The sequence below is a fragment of the Drosophila teissieri genome, chromosome 2R (genome assembly GCF_016746235.2).
Source record: "Drosophila teissieri strain GT53w chromosome 2R, Prin_Dtei_1.1, whole genome shotgun sequence".
NCBI classification, from domain to species: Eukaryota; Metazoa; Arthropoda; class Insecta; order Diptera; family Drosophilidae; genus Drosophila; species Drosophila teissieri.
In genome coordinates, this window is record NC_053030.1 from 18,754,162 (window position 1) to 18,768,973 (window position 14,812).

Consider the following 14,812-nt stretch of genomic DNA (forward strand, 5'->3'; position numbering starts at 1 on the left):
TAATAGTTCGTTTGCAGTGCAGATCCCACCTTTCCATCGGCCCACAAAGCTCGTGTTTGGGGGGTGGGTGATCCAGCGGAGCCACCCTTATCAGATGCGATTCCAGTCCAGTATTAATGGGTATTTTCGGGCACCCGCTCAATCAGCCCTCACCACCTCACCACCTTTGCCCGCTTCCTGATCCCTTGTGTGTATTCTTTTGATGGGTGGCCATGGGCGTCAGGGGCGGCTGGCACTGCTGATAAATCCGCTGTAGTGATGGTGGTAGTTGCTGCGCTGATTGTGATAAAGTTTTTCCGAATTGGGGGTTGAAGCGCCCGGCTTGCATGGAGCTTATCGGGGAGTCGCGATTGCGAGTCCGTTCACGATATCGTACAGTTTTATCGAAGATAGAGCGTTTTTTATATTCAATATTGCTGCAAATTGTAACGAAAATCAAGACAGATAGCTCTTAATTCAAAGGTTCGAGATTGTTTTATTTCACGAGAACAAAAAGTTCTTGCTTGTACTTCATTAAATCAAAAAAATTCTATCGCAAAATGGGAAATATCTAATGATTATATTCCGCTCACGTTTTGTGTAAAAGTTTTCTTTACGATGTCATTAATACTTCGTAAAGGGGATCTAACTTCTAGTGCCGAATCAAAGCACCTACTTAGCAATTCAAAAGGATTTGCTTATGTTTCTAAAATTCTAAAATACATTCATAAAGTCAACATAGTCTTCCCTTAGTTGTATAAACTAGGTAGATTTGTAACATTTAGATTCTTTATTGATGGGCTACAAATGCATACTCGATTGCTGCAATATGTTGACTACATTTGTGTTTACAGCAGCGTTGAAGCTTGCATTGCAATTAGCTTGCAGCTTTCCCTGGCCGCCGGCAACCATTGTAATTTTCCACAGCCCGAACTTGTGTTCTCACCCACGCCGCCTGCAGCAACAGCAATTCCGAATGCTGCAGCAACATCAACAGCAGAAGCATCAACATCAGCAGCAGCAGCAATTGTTGCTGCTCTTGTTGCGTTGAGGGCTGGAAAAATCGATTTTCCCCAGCGGCGGTTGCTGGGTGGGTGGGTGGGGAAACTCTCGTTAGCCGGCGCTTATCTGCGCTCGCTTCGATAGAAATGTTGCAGCCTGGCAAAGGCAGGCGTTAATAAAGTTCGGAGCACATGACAAACAGGCAGCGTGTTCGATGGTTTATCGATTCGTGGCGAATAGGTCGCATCACTAGCTCAGGAATATTACTTAATTTCGGCGGGCGTTTTTCCTTGCGAAAATTCTTGTTGTGTTGCCGGCGGATAATGAGAAAATGCCAGAAAGAGTGAGTGGAAAGAGAGCGAAAGCGAGTTGTGTGCTCTTCTTGCGGCCGCGCAAAGTATGCAACAATTTTTCTCTTTGCCTGCGCTCAAACAACGCCTAATGGCCTGCTCATCTGGATATATGTATATATGATATATATTTTGTATAAATATATACATTTATATATATATCTATGCGTATATATTCATATCTGTTGGTGGGTGGCCTTTGAGCTGTTGCTTCCGCGTGACGCAGCCAGTACCGATGTGGCTGCTGCACGTCGCACACACTTGACTTGACAGCGCAATTAGCACATGAAGCAGCATCTTCTCGTCGTTTAAAGAGTGGCGCTCGTCGCCTGTCCTTTTTTCGCAAAAATCCGCTGGAGCTGGAGCTGTAGCTGTAGCTGGACTGGTTGGAGCCGTTTGTCGCTTGCCACTTGGCATCGTTTACGCTTCAGCTCTGCTCAGCTAGCTGTGGATACCTGTGGACCCATGCCCCATCCCATCCCAAAACTGCGTACGTGCCCAAAAGGCGGAGGAGCAGCAGGCCGCCAGTTGGTTGCTCTTCCATGTGATTAAGTGCACTCGTAGGCGGATGCGATGCGCTAAATCCCATGAACGAGGCAAAGCCAGAGAACTTTGGCCCACTCATCGTGTGGCAGGTTAAACGATTTAGTTCTTGCCCTTTCGCCAAAGTAGGGTGGAAGATCAGGCAATGTGTCAGCCGTGAAGAGGGTGGCTTTGCTTCTTGGCTAGGGGGTCTCGGCTCACGGAGCTCTGACCCACTAATGACGGGGTAAGCCCCTAGGCAGCGAAAGGCAAACCTAATACAATTTGAACAAGTATCTGCGAAGGAATTGCACACTTTTCTGCGATGCAAAGCGAGCTTTAAGTCCACTTTAAAATGAGTACTAAATTGTAAGCTAGTATTGCAAGTAAGCTGTGTTTTTCCTAATTTTCGTGTAACTGAATACTATTTGTACTAGAACTACTTGTGTGAAATAAAACTTGTATTTATACATGTATTTAAATGAAAAAACAAAAGTTAAATTATTCTAAATAAATATAGCTAAGTTCAGATGCCTTGACTAAACTTTGGCTATACAAACATGTTTTAATAAAGTTCAGTTTAAAGGCCTGTTTTATATATGGGCGATGCAAATGTTTGCTTACCTCTTTCCTACTTTAAATATAATAAAATGGAATGCGAGTAAAGAATTTGAATGCGAAATGAAATTCAAGCAATTTTCCGAGCGTTGCAATATTCAATTTGGTGATTGTTTGTTTGTGCTGTATCTCTGATGTCTGAAAATGCAATACGCCAGCCACCAAATTTTGTCTGGCATCTGATAAAATCGTCAACATCAGCATACACGTCTGTCATTTGCACTTTTCCCCCGGACGCACGTTTCCCAATTTTGTGTGTGTGTTTTTTTTTCCTTTCATTAAAACCGAAAGGGTCAGCGGGCAATGCGTTTGGTGGCAGCAACATCGTCACCAAAAACGCGATTTTCACAGCCGCCGATGCGTCTGGCAGCATGACGCATGCTACACCATCGAAAATCCACATCCATACGCTCCGTACTCCGACATGGTCATGGCAAATAAATTCTGCATCCAGACCCCGCCCAGCCAGACCAACGTTCCAACATCCCATCATCCCATCATCCTACAACCAACCCATCCTCCACCAACCCATCCAGCTATCCACCCAGCCATCCAACCATCCAACCATCCATCTATCCATCCAGACAGTTATAAATAGAGCAGGCAGGCTGGCAGACTGCAGTCTGACCAGCGGACGATGCATCCTTGGCAGCCACTCCACTGAACTCCACTCCACTCCAGTTGCCAGTTGCCAGTGATGTATTCGGCAAAGAATCACAAGCCATTTTTGGTGGTGCGTGTCTCGAGGCCGCACAACATCCGCATGCAACCCCAAAAATGGTAACCCATACCCTGGACTAGATTTTTAACCTGCACAACATAAAGGGGCCAATCTAATGGAACGGATGCACTGGTCAAAGTGCACTGCCACATATACCCTTTTCCCGAATCCAGTTCCTAATTAAATGCAATGCCAATTTTGGGGGTTGCTATATACATCTTCAATTATTTTTTTTGGCTTTTCCGCGATCGTTTTACCGTGTTTGGTAAAAGAGTAAGCCTGACTGACCAGCAGCTGCTGGGGCTGCTGGGTCTGGGTCGCTCGTCGTTTATTAAAGATAATTGATTTTTATTGTCTTTCACGTTTCAAGTTTTAATTGCAAAAAGTTGCCATTGATGTGCCATCAGGGGTGGCATCAAAGGCGAAAAGGGGTGGCTGCTGCCATCGGTTGTTGGCCTTCGTTGGCTGCGGTGCATTACACCCTTGACTCTTTCGGGCTCCTGTTGCAGTTGTGTAATTGAACTAATTGAAATTGCTGTTTGCCTGGGACTTTAAGGCGCAGTGGCGAGTGTCCTTGGCATCCTCTCTCTTTTACCCTCTTAACGAAAAATGCATGCCTTCGGCTAACTAATTGGCTTGCTGACAGTTAGGGTTGCCTAACTAAGCTCTCTTGTCTTAGTCACAGTTTTGGTGTTCTCCCTCAAATTCTGCTGGTGAAAGCCTCGAAAATCGGGCCATTTATCTTTGATGTACATGGGAACCTGAGGACCGCATTCCGAGCTTCATTACAGGGCTTCGTGTGGCAAAGGTACTCGGCTAGAAATGGTCAATTGTTGCAACGTCGTCAATTGTTGGTTCTTTCGTATCGATGGTCAATTGATTTTCTCTCTTTTGCCCAATTTTCGGTCATAGGAAATGAAATTCCTTCTCTGATTCGCATATTAAATGAGGCAGACAACTGTATCCATTGTGAATAATAATTTTCCATGTTCATATTTCGGTCAAAGCCATCATAAATTCATATCTGAAACGAAAGTCTAGTCCCGTACTAGAAAACAAACCAACTGAGTTTATGAATTCTTAAAGAGATCAACAGTATGAACTGACTTTTTGCGAAGTGAAAAGTTGAGATTTTCTTTCGGACAACGGCATGAATTATTTAATTATTTGTTGCATTCCTTGCGTTTTACACAAAGACATTGTGTTCCTTAAAAGTACATATTTTTAAAATGAAAATTGAAAGATTGGGTTGTAAGACGAAGAGCTGCTTTAAATATTTTATAAAAATTATACATGAATTTCATATTTTATTTAATAATCATTTAATGTATAACAAGTTGCCAAATTATAAAAAGCTTCTCTGCAAAAACTCCCGACTTCCATTTGATGAATTGAGCAATCAACAATCGTTCCGAAAAGAAGACATCACCATGATGACAAGATGACGATGCGGGCTGGGAGTGATGGCCTGTGTTAGTAGCGTTTCGAATTAACACCTTGTCATTATATTTTGTTGGGTTTTCTTTGGTGCGTAATAAGGCGATTTCATGGCATTAAGAATACATAATCTAAGACAACAGCACAAGCGCGATTCTAAAAATAAATTGTAAAGTTTGTCAGATTGTAAAGTTGTTGCTGTTGCTGTTGTGGATGAGTTTGTCGACTTAAACTCCAATTACAGCAAATTATGAATCGTGTAGAAACAAAGCAGCAAGTATTTCTTTGCGACAAGTTCAAGCAAAAAGTTCAATTTCGACGCGCTGTTATGTTGCTGCTTCGTTTTTCTCCCCGTGGCCAAGATACATTTGGTTCCCCTGCTGCTATTACCGCTGCTTTCTTTATGTTTCGTTCTTTTCTCTCTTATTTTATTTTTTTTATTTTTGTCATTTACTTACATTGCCTGGTGGATATATAATATATAGGAAAAGGGAAATGGAGAGCACGGGGGGGCAGTCGTGTATTTGCCGGATGTCATGCTGGGTCTCTCTCGAAGGTCGGAAGTGTAGTTTTTTAAGTACACGTTTATATATAATTTGATATATGGCGCATTGTCATTTGCCATCCTATATGAACCACTATATGTGTACATATGTGTGTGTGTGCATATTGTCTTTGGGGGAATCGGATTCTGCAACTGTATCTGGAAGATATGAAATTGGGCAGAAGTAGTAAGTGCAGCGCGGGTGATTTTGCCTCTTGCTTTTTGAACCAAGAAAATGGAACACAGTTGAACGAGGTCATCTAGAAATGTTTCAATGGCTGAAGGAAGATGAGATGGGGCAAGAAATGCTTTAAAAGTGTTAAGAACTTTTGTGCGGAAAATATATTACTTTGTGGACTTAATAAAGAGAATTCTTGTATGAGGAACTATTTTAAAACGTGATAATCGTACCATTAAATATTATCAACTGTTAATTCCTGTTTTGTTTAGAATTGCTGAAAATTACAAGTTGTTCACCAACAATTATGAACAAAAATACACGGTAATCCGGATAATCTGCAGAATCTGCATATTTTCCATTTGGGGTTTTTTCAACAATGAATAACCTTTCACCTTCACAACAACCCCATAGAACTTAGCATATAGCCACCCTTCCTGGGACTCGTGTCAGCTGGAAGCGGGCACACTTATTTATTCATAAACGCACTTGCGTATCCACCGAAGGTTCTTTTCAATTTTAACTTATTTTGGGACCCTTTATTTACACTCTCCATCGGCTGAGCCATCAATGGATCATCGACTGCTTTTGTCGCTGACATGCGACATACTTTTAAATGCCAATTACGAGCGACTGCTAACGGTTCTCGAATCCGTCGCTCTTCTTCATTAGCTATTACCTTCCTTCCATGGTGTATTGTTTTTTATTCGACGCTACTGCTTTTCAATATGCCACGCACAAGCTGTCACTATCTATCTGAACCCGAACCCAAACAGAGACCCATGTAATGCAGCACTTTGGAAACTTGCGTCAGCTACACAGCGCAAAATAGTTGGTAGTAAAAACTGATTTCCGATTGACTAAGCTGGTTTCAATTGTTCAAATAACCATAAACCTGTGCAAGTAATTGTTTTTTAAACAACCAAGCTATTAACGGCAGCTGTGTTGGATTTCGCGCCCGGAACCAGTTGGGAATTATAAACTCATAGGAAATGTGCCTAAGTAAAACCACTGAAATAACACTTACTACGCAACACCATTAATAGTAGACTACTTAATTGAGACAAAGGTCTAGCTTGGAATAGAAAATCTAAATGAAAATTTCAGGCTCTATCATTTTTTCCTGTGTACTTATGTGTGCGTGTGTGGAAGCGGAGTGGGGGCGGTGGGTTTGTTTGGGGATGAGAAGGTAACGCCGTGACTTGCATAGAAATGTACTTTTTTTCCGTTCATTTCGTCGCCTTCGTCGCCTTCGACGCCGCTGTAGTTCTCCAAATTCCTTTTCCCCAACTTTGGGTCTTGCCTAATTCGCTACGCTACAATTAGTTTTCATTTGCCCGTGCCGCCTTTGCTCGTCGTACCGCCTGCCACGCCCTCCGCCCTCTGCCCGCCGCCCTCCAGCCTCCACCCACAACCCACCCGGCGGCAGCGGAGTTCTTTCGCTTTTGCCATCACATCTCTGAGCCAGTTTATTTTCACTTTGAGTCATTACAACATTTTGCCATGTTCTTTTCTGCTGTATTATTGCCATTATGATTATTGCGTGCCACGTTCTCTGCTGCTGCTCCACTGCCACTCCACTCCGCTCCGTTTCGCTCCCTTTTTGTTTTGTTTTGTTTTATTTTCCAGAAGAATTCTAATATCTTTTGGCCGTAATTTTTCTGTTTTTCTTTTTTGGTTTTTGTACTTTTTTCGTTCGCCTATGTCGAAATGAAATTCGTGAGTGAAATACCGTGATGCAAGTAAACAAAAGGCGCCATAATCAACGAGGAAAACTTTTCCCCCAGGCGCATTATGAGCTTTTGGTTAGAGGAGAGTTGCGCCAAAGTATCTTACGATTAACCAAGAACCGTACTTTTGGCCATGCGGACTGCATAAATGTGTGTGCCTGGCAATTTGATTTGCTGCTGAAATTTTTAATTATGATTTTTGCCGCTTCCTTAGGTTTAAAAGTTTTTTTTTTGTTTTAGGTATTCGTTTTTTTTTTGTTTTAACCGCTGACCAATGAAATTTCAGTCCATGTGCAGCGTGTGCGATGGATGATTGTTTATGACTTTACATGGTTTTACCTCAATTTGATTATGCACTCAAAATGTTGAAGCCCACAAAGTTTGTCTTAATGAAAGTCACTTTCGGAAAAATATAGTTAGTCAGTTCAGTTTCATAGAATATTATCGCAACTTTCATATTACCACGGGCAAAGTAATCCGAAATCATTCTTAATGTAAACAAATAGCATTTAGAGAAAGTTGTTTCCATATTTTGAATTTTTCCAGCTGAGGAAAGTTAAACACTTGCTTTCATTTTTATAAACTTTTGCATATATGCAGAGACTGAAAAGTTATGCGAATTAAGACAAAGATACTTTTTTTATACTTGGAATTACATGTTAATTTGATCAGTCATAGAATTGTAGCTCTGAATGAATCATCAACATTTTGCGATACTCATCCTTCCTGCCTGCATCTTCCCCAGTGCGTTTTTCATGCACAGATACTTTTTGCACTTGGCTTGCATTTAACGACCTAACTAATTGATTTAAGCATGTGCACGTCATACAGATTGTTATTAAGCTATTTGCTGGTGTTTAGCATCTATTTGGCCCGCTCCCTTTTATTTTCTGACCCTACAATCACAACGAAATCCATCTACGCCCGAGCATTTCACAACTTTTAAATGCAAACAAAAAGCACACAAAAAGTGAAGTGTGGAGCAAAGAAAATAATAACAACAACAACAGGCGGAAGAGTAGCTGGATATGTATCTTTATATGCAGGCGAACCAGCTGTATCTGTACGATTGTATCTGCATCTGTATCTGTATCTGCGTTCGCCTCAATCGAAGTACACTTTTGGGTTTTGTTTTATTTGGGACTTTGGCTTTGCCCCTTTTTGAGTGTAATTCGTTTTGCTCTTTTTTGGAAATGATTGGTTTTTTTTTAGGTGTTGGTTGTTGTTGTTATTGTTTGTCATTATTTGTGCTTACTTCTTCCCGATTTCTCGGTTTTTCGGATTGCTTGGCTTTGCTTTGCTTTACTTTACCGCTGCTTAAACATTATTTGCTGTTATGTAAGCAGGCCTCGACGCATATTTTGTTTCAATTTCATTTTTTTATTTTTATTTTTTCCACGTACTTTTCGGCATTTCTTTGCTCAGTTTCGGTTTTTATTTCATTTCGGTTCTTTTTTTTTGAGTTTCTGCTGCTGCTGGAACTGCCGGCGTTTTTGGTTCATGTGCATGTGGATGTGGCCACATTATTTGGTAATTGCCGTGGTGTGAGTGGGGCATAACTGTGTGTTGGCCAGGTTATTGAACTTGAACGTCAAGTGACGTGTGGCCTGCTCTCTGGCCCTCTGTCTCTGTAACATTTTTTTTTTTTTTTTGAATTTTTTTGGTTCACTTTTCTGGACTGGGCTGGGTTTTGTTTTTCAGTATTTCAATGCTTTGCTTTGCTGCCGCCGTTAGAGTTGGTAGTCAATTGTATCCGATGGATACAATTCGAGGCGAACTGGAAAAAAGAGAGAGAAGCGCTAATGATTGCAGTCCGAACAGCTGAACTTTAGCTGCATTTCGGGCAGGAAATGAAGTTTCAACGGCCGAAAATGTGTATTGACATCGGATACAGATAAAAACAAAATAATGTGGACTTAGGTGCATGTAAAATCGAGAGGAAAAACCTGCTTTATTTGCAATTGAACTCTGGGAAACTAAATGCTTTTAATTGAGTTTATTATTTACCAAACTGCCCCCTAAACCTGGTTAATGTAATTAAGCCATTGCATCTCAATTGGCCTTTCCCAATTCAAATTGCAAATAACACTTGTGGCCTTTGTTACGCAAAAACCAAACGTAAAATTAATTAAAACCTATCGATTATAATTGCAAACAATGATAAAGACTAAGCAGAAATAAATGGCTTTCGGTAGCAGTAGCATAAACACGAAAAACGCCAATGTCAACAAATTATTTTGTTTTATAATTTAGTAGAACGATAACAATAACAAGCTGACAATTTGCTGCCAGGGGGACAAAGAATATTTATGCACTTCGGGGGCCGCAGAACTTGTCTCATTTGAATTTATTTTATTGGCCAGCGGAAAAGTGAAAGACAAAACCGAAATAAATAATAGAGGCGAACGCGCGGCTGCCGACGAATTGGGGGCGTCTCAATGGAGACAGTTTATATGGAATATACATACATACATAGATATGTACATCTGTAGATACATATATATCTTACGTTGGACCGGTAGACTAATTAAATACAATTCCAGTTGGGCTGGCATGCCGTTCTCAAAGCACGTTTTCCCTCAGATACATTGCGATAAATAGCAACGAACAACGGTTGCAGCTGAAAACACGTTTCCACTTTATCGTTTTCCCGCCCAAGTCCCACCACCTTCCCCCCTACAGATATTTTCCCCCCCGATCTCCACAATCTGTCGCACTTTGTCGCAAGTGAACGTGTTGTTCTAGTTGGCAATTGCACATGTTTGTCTGGGCAGCAGCTAACAGGTATCCCCCAGATACAGATACAGATACTGATACGATAGCCATTACTATGAGCCAGTGCAGCAAGAAAAGTTATTATACACAAACGCAGACGAATTCGGGGAAAAAGGTAATTTGTGTGTGTGGTGTTTCCAGTTATGAGGAAAGTGCAGTTGTTATTGTAAGCCAGAAACTATAGAAATAGATTGTATAACGATTTGAATAGAAAACAAAGGTTCATATGCTCAAAATGAAACATTTCAAAGTATTTATCTTAAAAGAAATAGATGTAACAAATTAAATATTTGTTTAAATATACATACTTTCTTATTGATTGTAAATGGAAAATCAAGATTTCAATTCTGAAATATCTATGTATCTATACTAATATAGAGATGTAATCTTCTCACTATCAATTTGCTAGTGAGAACCCAGCGTGTTTGCCAAATTAATCACCCATCTCAAAATGATCTTTGGGCCAAAAACCCTTTTTGTATTGTCATTCACTTCTTCTGGCCCTTTTGGCGCGCAATTTTATTTTGGCCGCATTTGACTCATCGACTTGCCGCCGTCAAGTCATGCGGCCAAAATTGAGAAAAGTAAAAATGTGAGAAAGGAGAAAAAGGCCAAGAACTGTATTTGCTTTCTCGCTTTCTTCTGGCTGCGAACGTTCTCCCGCTGCTGTTGGCTTTCTTCAGCGCATTTCTGGGCGCTCTCTGGTTTCCAAATAAAAGAAATTGTTTATGATAGCATTTAATTGCTCTCAAAACTCTTTGCCAGCGCTTGGAATTTGTTGATATTTCCATTTAATTTTGCTTTGTTTTTTTTTTTGGCTAGCACTTCTAACGTGGCCCACTGTGTCGATTGTAATTACTCAATTGCTCATACGCCACCGACAAACGTGGAATTGCTGCTGCTAGTTCTTCTTCTACCTATGTTTCAGTTAAGCACATAGATAAAAAACAAAATTAAATAGAATTGTTATTGTTTTGGGTTTTCTTGGTCGCTTTTTTTCGGCAGGTGCTTGAACTCTCTCCCTTGGATATTCTCTTTTCTTCTCTGGCGTTTTCAACGCTCTCTGCGCGATAAAACAATTAGAGCACCTTAAGTTATGCGTTCAGAATTCCACACGAACGCTGTTATATCTTAATTCATATTATCATAAGTATGGGTAAATATCATTTTCCTTACAGTTGAGCATTTTAATTTTGGTTAAGTGCAAGTATAATAATATATTAGATTATACGGATTATAACTTGTGAATTTGAGGAATTATTATGTATTTTTCACTCTATTAGCCAACTACTTAATCGTTGTGATTTTGTAGTCTTGTCTAGATTTTGCAAACAGGTTAAATCGATTTTGCCCAATACAAAAATCTGTGCTCCCTGTCGAAATGTTTCACCTTTTATGGAAATTTTTGCACTGCAGCGCTGTAGTTTTTTTTTTTTTTTTTTCTTTTTTGATTTTTTTTGAAAACGTGTTTTGTGCAGCAAACAATCTGAATCAATGCAGTTTTGGAGTCTGTATGGTGGACTTTTTGTTTTGCTTTTCTTTATTTTTATGCGCCGGTTTACCTTCACTGCAAATGTTCTCCATGTTGCTGCGGTTTTTGCTGCCGCCGCTTTTGAAATCCAGTTTTGCGCAGCTGCAGCAGTTGCAGTCGCTGAGAATCGAAAAGCGCAGCCGCAGAACAGTTACGAGGCAAACAACGCTGGCAGAACAGCAACAACAGCTACAGCTACAGTACAATAGCAACAATATGAACAGCAAGAGCAAAAACAATAACAAAAGCGCAGCCGACAGCAGCAACAACAAGAGCATAATTTCGCTGACCCACTAAGTTAGCAACAACATAGCGCGAAATATAATTAAATGTGCGTGTCTGTCAATGTCTGTCTGTGTGAGTGACAATCACGCGGCGTTTGAGATACAGTTTACACTAAATAAAATGAAATATGAAAAATAAAATAATAAATAAAAATATAAGATTTAAAGTTTTAAAATGCTAAAACTCATAGGGAACTTAAAGAAATATATGTTTGAAAAGAGAAAAAGTAAATAAAATCTTTTCTAATAATAATAAGCATAAAACATTGTTTTTGAAATCTAAAAATATTTATTTAAATTAAAATGTAACATTTTACAACTTCATTTACAACATTGAGAACTGCTAGCCTACTAAAGCTATATTTTGCATAGTTTAAATAAGAAGTATCTTTTAATAAAAAAACGTATCTTGTATCTTAAGGTGGCTGTCAGTGGAGTTAATTCGAACAAACCTGTTTACTCTGCAGTGAAAAAGATTCCAAAACGGTTGAGCCTGCTATCTCGAGGTAGCTGAAGATATCCAAATGATTATCAGATACAGAAGCTTCACAGTGGAAAACGGTTTGGGGGCAATAGCGTTAGCCATTGCAAGCGTGAGCATCGTCAAGTGCAGCGCTTGCAGTTTAAGCCCCATTTAGGGTTCCATTGGCAAAAAGCGAATCGGGCCGAGAAGCCTGGAGCGTTAAAAATGAACGTTAAGAAAAAAATGAAAAAAAAAAGTTCGGCGACGGACGCGTGAGAGCGTATGAAATCGCGAGCGGGAATCGAACGGGAGCGGTCATGTGCACCGCTCGTCTGCATTGCGAAACCGATGAATTTGCCTCTTGCCTGTTTTTTTTTAGCATTTTTTTTTTATTTATTTATTTGTTCTTTTTTTGTACTGTTTTTTTTTTTTTTTTTTTTGGCCATGCCAACAACGATTTTTTTTTGGCCTTTCTTTGCCTGCGTCCGTTTATTCGCTGGCGTTTATTTTTATTTCTTTATGTGTTGCTAACGGTGCTTGGGCCTTATTTATATATAATTGTGTGTCTTTCACTCTTTCGCCGATTCGCATTTGTGTGTAAACACGTTTTTTTTTTTTTTGGAGCTGCGCTTTGCGAAATCGCATGAGAATTGCAGTGCGAAATGTGCTGGCACTTAACCCATTGATGCCCCTCCAGTTTGCATGCGTGCACAATCCAATTTGAAAGTTCGTAAAAGAAATTAAAGGAATTAAGGAAGGAATTCACCAACAAAATGATTAAAAATAATTTAAAAATAGTTTTACTCTAAGTAACCAAGCTATATACATAAATACATATGTAAATAAGTAAATAATTAAATTTACAAAAGAATTTGATAGTTGCAGAATATTTATATGTGTATCTTTGTGGCTTTCTTTTCGTGCCCTTTTCTTTCGGGTTTTCGAATTTTTAAGCAATCTTTTTATGGTACGTACTGTAAATGCTTTTACGTATATACTACCTATAGGTGTATACATATATGGATATATACATATACATATGTGTATATATCCCGATCTTTTTGTACGTTTGCATTTCCTTTTTCGTGCTTTAAATGTATTGACCCAATTCTCTGGCCTGAGAGTTGGAATTTCGTTTGCATTTCGTTGAAGCGATTTATATACAGTCACCGATTTTTGTCGTTTTTAAAATGCCGGGGCTTTAATGCATTTAAGCCCAATTGCATTTGCATAATTATGAGACTGTCAACTAGGGGAGCCTCTATAAAGTCCGCTTACATATTTATTACACATTTTAATTGCTTTGTACATTTGCGTTTTGCCGCTGTGCCTCATAAATCTTTGATGTGTGACACTTAATTCGGAAGACATTTCAATTAAATAGCTGTTCCGTCTAAAATCATTTCATTTAAATTGTTTTCGAAATAAGTTTGCAACAAATCAGTAACTAATTGCTTTGTGATTGAATCATTTGATTCTGCATTTTATGCTGTCAATCGTCTAATGAAAAGTCAATAAACTGCGAAATTTGGCACAACATTATGCACTCACACTGAGGGAAAAAATGCAAACACGTGTAGAATGTGATTCAATTATTTTTTGTTTGTTTTTTGTGCGGTTTTTTTTTGGTTTCCTCGTGGTTTCAAACAGAGCCATATTTTTGCTGCTCCCTCACATTTAATAATATATGCTGCAAGTGCAGAAAAACTTGGCAATTCGATGGTTTAAAAAAATGTTATTTATGCGCAGGTTTTTTTGCAGACCTCTTTGCTGTGGGTGCCCATACTTTTTTATTTTCCGCCACTTGCAATTTATTATTGAAACGATTTCATTAAAAACGTAATAAAGTTATTAATGCCCATACGAATCGAAAGTTCCGTCTGTCTTACATATGTAGTTGTCATCAATATTAATATCTCGCTCTAAATGGTTTTAAATGAATTGTTAATCAAAATATCGCAGTGATTAACTAGTGCCTCGCGTGACAAGGACCGTTTAAATTTTAATTAATTTTCCGTATATTATTATTTATAAATATGCCATATGTATGCCGTTTATCAATGGCCACCGCTCAGTAGTAAATATTAAAATGTACTAATTGCATTATGTTCTCTCTTTATCTCTCTTTGTAGGTAAGTTTACTGATAGCTCCTGCCACTTCGACAATAATTTATGGTATGTGGCTTTAAAACAATTTACTCGATTGACTTGCTTTGCTTTAATGCGCTTTGATTGGCCTACCAATCAATGGCTATCATAGATTAGAAAGTGCAATCGAGATTTTAGTGTCGAATGTATCGTTTGCAACTAGTGCAGCTGAGAGAGTTAATGGCAGCTGGAAACAATCGCTGCCGTTGATAATCAAATCACAGTTGGCCAACTGGCCATAATGGACTATATCGTTGGCCCCGTTTTTCTTTTTTTGTTTTTTGTTTTATTGTATATGGGATTTATATCGCGTTATTGATAGCAACGCTCGGCCAGCCATGGCGAACTCGAGTGTCGAGTGCCTGTGCGCCATATAAGCCAGATAAAAAGATACAATACTTCAATTTCATTTATTTATGTAGCGCACTTTGCATTGTTGGAATAACAGCGCATCAGAATGAGCGACAGTTCGTTCACACCAAACACGCATTGGGAGACAACAAAAAATTCCACTTTCCTCGCTGCCTTGC

At 39.4% G+C, this 14,812-nt stretch overlaps 1 protein-coding gene across 16 annotated transcripts in view; it reads left to right on the forward strand.

The window, feature by feature from the left end:
- The window catches only part of LOC122613723 (heterogeneous nuclear ribonucleoprotein L), a 100,322-nt gene that overhangs the window by 3,615 nt on the left and 81,895 nt on the right, over positions 1-14,812 (forward strand). The gene's annotated exons all lie outside the window — the stretch shown is intronic.